Raw genomic sequence first — 4,095 nt, 5'->3', positions numbered from 1 at the left:
CAGAATAATAATAATAATAAAACAGAATAAAATTAATATCAATAATGATTATAATATATGTAAACAATTACAATAATATTAACAATAACAATAATATTAATAATAACAATAACAATAATAACAACAACAATAACAATAATAATAAAAATAATAATAATAATAATAATAATAATAATAATAATAATAATAATAATAATAATGATAATAATAATAATAATAATAAAAATGATCACAATAACAATAAATAAAATTATAATATTCTAATAACAATAATCATCATCATCATGTGATAGTAAAGATAATAATAATATCAACATCAATAATCATAGTAATGTTTACAATAACATTAATAATAATAATAATAATAACAATAATGATAATAATAAAAATAATAATAATACTAATAATAACAATAATGATAATAATAAATATAGTAATAATGAATATGTAATAACAATAAATATAACAATAAAAATATAATAATAAATATGACAATAAAAATATAATAATAAATACAACAATAATACTAATACCAATACTGACAATAATCATGATCATGACCATCATCATCATTATAATCAAAATAAAACAAAAATCATGATAAAACAAATAATAATAATAGCAGTTATAATAGTAATAGTAACAATCACAGTAACTAGTGAAATACTAGTAACAATAGAAATTACAATAATAATGATAATAATAATAATAATAATAATAATAATAATAATAATAATAATAATAATAATAGCAAAACAAATAGCAATAACTAGAACAATCATAATTATTGGAATAATAATGATTATGATAACAATAACTATAATAATAATCATTACTGTAATAATGATAACAATAATAATAATAACCATAACTATAACAATCATAACTATCATAATAATAATGATAACAATAACAATAACTATAACAACCATAATTATCATAATCATATTTAACACCAAAATAATCACACAAAAAAACAAAAAATATATGAACAAAAAATATATTCAATGAAATAAAAGATAACATTGGTGTGGTGAAAATACACAATAAATAATAATAATAATCATTATCATAAAAACCATGAAGATGATGGTGATGATATTCATTATTGCTTCTTATTATGATCCTGATAACACAAACTTTATTGTTTGGCAGATTTATTTACTTAGAGAATGTGATTATCTCCACAAATTGAATAAAAGTACATCTTCGCTGGGATTTTGATCCAAAATAAGGATGCGTTTTACAGAACTGTTTTACTTCTTATCGTGTTTTCCAAGAACCGGTCATTAGAAGATTTACTAGTCTAATCATAATGAATATGAACAAACAAATTCTTTGCTTTACTTTAACTAAACAGGCTATCAAAATTATACGGATTAGTAAGTCACCCTTACATTTTTTAAAGGACCTTACTGAAAAAGCATTATTTTATTATAATTTTAAATCTAACTGACGAACAAGAAAGATAATGTATTGAATTCCATCGCAGACAATACAATCTATGAGCAAGTTTCGTTCAAAGGATTAGTCAAATGCGGAATTCTATATCACACTAAATTATCAGTTTTATGATTTATGGATACAAGTTATTCAAAAAATGTCTAAATCATGTTTTCTCTATAACACTTATCACAATCAATATCTTTATGTGTAAAGAAGAAGAAGCAGCCAATTTCTTCCCTCTTCACTGATACATAGATTATAACCATTATATATCTCTGCATTCACTGTTCTCACTAACACTATTTATATTCTTGATAATTTCTTTGGCTGTCTTCCGAATCATAAGTCAGATACTATTTTTTTTTTTTTAATAATAAACACATGGCATTTTAAACAACTGTAAACATATGATTATCCATTTGATATTCTTCCAATATCAGAAGCAAAGGCTTTTAATGTTGATATGTTATTGGACCTTATCCCACCAATGTATCAATAACTCCACTGTGGCTGAGAAAGGTCTATGGTATTGACAACCATTGATCATAGCAAGTAATACCACATCAGCCCCACTTCATTCTCCAACAGGACAACCATCTGTTATTTTTTCTTGTTTCAGTTCACTGTATTTCTGGTGCGCTTAACGTATGACGTCACAGTAACTCCCACTAATCATAGGCTCCTCCCCTATTTGCTGTGGTCCTACAGACTTAATTTGCCATTGTAGTAAAAATGTGAATTCCATACGCTTATCTATCTCCCAGCGAGGCAGGATCTCCACGACTGTTTCCAGGCACCTCCCACGAGAGAAAGAGCCACGTGCAGTGCCACTCGCCACGCGCAATGATATGTGCCTTGGCCCTGAGGCGGGGGAGGGAAGGGCAGGAGGAGCCCAGAGTGCCAGCCCTCGTCGGGTCCTCTGACTGCGTCGGCGGCCTGCGAACTCAGCTCAAAGTCCAATGCTGCCACGGGCCCATTCATCACCCCCAAGCTCACTCCGGGGCCCGTGACACCGTCGCTCGGCAGTAACGTGGCGTAACAAGGTGTTAGCGCTGCCATTGCCATACCCTCGTGATAATATCCCCCCCGTCAGTGACTCCGATTTCACACACGTTAGAGGACTCACGGCATTACACACATTGGTGGTCGCCGTGTCTTCCCCTTCAGGAGGAATTGTAATTCTGGCAGCCTCTAACAACCACGGCAGCCAGGCGCAGTCGACTCCTTCTTTCAGATCAATATCGTGCGCGGAAAACTTGAAAGGCTGTGTGAAAGGCCTTCCAGCATGGAGACTGAAACTATGATTACCGGAACGCTGCTTCCTTTGCAATGCTCCAGGCTAAGGAAAGAGAGGGTCTCGGGCATGCAATATTAGTGGCATTTTTCGTGTCGCTCTGATTACTTTTCTCAGCATAGTATAAAGATTATTATCTTTACACACGTATTTACGTATGGATATATCTACTTGCCCATTACACATGTTATAAACTGCCATTTCATGGCATCCTTACCGACGAGAGCATGCAAGCCATTCATATTATTGCATGTCTCTGATAGCTTCAGAGCAACTGCTACGATAGCATACACTACACATGAACTCTAATAAGAATGATTGTAGATTAAATGAAAATCATAAAGTAAAAATGACACGGCTTCTTTGTGTTTGTAGTTATGCGTAAGGTTATGTGATTTTTTTTTTTTTTTTTTTTATCGGAACATTAAACATACATTATGTAAATTGAAAGGTCCCAACATATATTAGTATTAGTTGAATAGTCTAATCTAGAAATGTGCGACAGATTAGTCCATTATGACAGACTGATAACACGTAATACCACAAGTCGCTCTCTCGACTTCTGGCCTCATAGCTAAGAGGCGGGAATAAAACATTTTTTATCTCATATATATATATATATATATGTGTGTGTGTGTGTGTGTGTGTGTGTGTGTGTGTGTGTGTGTGTGTGTGTGTGTGTGTATTATATATCATATATGTATATATGTATATATATATATTGTAATATGAAATAGATGGCAAGTTGATTTATATGTTTTTAAACGAACGACTCTATATAGTAAGGACAAAATTCACTCTGGAATCTGGAGAAAACTTTAATGCGCACAACTGCATTCAAACAGCGGGAAAGGCCTATATATTCCCAGCTTGCATTCTTGCGTTAGTCCCGAGGGCAGAGGTTGGCAAGAAACATACCCGTAAAAAATATGGTTAAATAAACTGAAAACCAATATAGCAGTTGGGAGCTATGTGGTTTTAATCTGTGTACATTTCCATTGAAGACATGCAAAGCGTTAGGGAAGGCATCTCATATTATAAAGTCAGTCCAACCAATTTTTTTAGTAAAGGAGTAGAAAAAAAAGGGAGAAAGCATCTAAGTTTATTTTAAGAAACCGCAAGTCCAGTTAGGGAATGTGTATAGGCATTGCGTGAGAGGAAGAAAGTTATAAATATCGAAAATTGATTCTGCGTGTGTGTATGTATATATATATATATATATATATATATATATATATATATTTATATATATACATCATATATACATACATATATGTGTGTGTGTATCTGTATCTCCTCTCTCTACACACACGCACACATACGTGTGTGTGTGTGTGTGTGTGTGTGTGTGTGTG

The 4,095-nt window shown here is 31.6% G+C and overlaps 1 protein-coding gene across 5 annotated transcripts in view; it reads right to left on the bottom strand.

Moving 5' to 3' along the window:
* Window positions 1-2,695, bottom strand: part of LOC125029486 (E3 ubiquitin-protein ligase LRSAM1-like) — a 22,765-nt gene extending 20,070 nt beyond the window's left edge. Inside the window, exon 1 of one of the 5 annotated variants that reach the window (XM_047619393.1) lies at window positions 2,573-2,695. The gene's annotated coding sequence lies outside the window, so the exon portion shown is untranslated. The other 4 variants (XM_047619396.1, XM_047619391.1, XM_047619394.1 and 1 more) reach the window with 4 other exon arrangements.
* Window positions 2,696-4,095: the final 1,400 nt, after the last annotated feature.

Source organism: Penaeus chinensis, chromosome 10 (assembly GCF_019202785.1).
Source record: "Penaeus chinensis breed Huanghai No. 1 chromosome 10, ASM1920278v2, whole genome shotgun sequence".
Lineage (NCBI taxonomy): Eukaryota > Metazoa > Arthropoda > Malacostraca > Decapoda > Penaeidae > Penaeus > Penaeus chinensis.
This window is presented reverse-complemented; position numbering and strand designations above follow the sequence as displayed.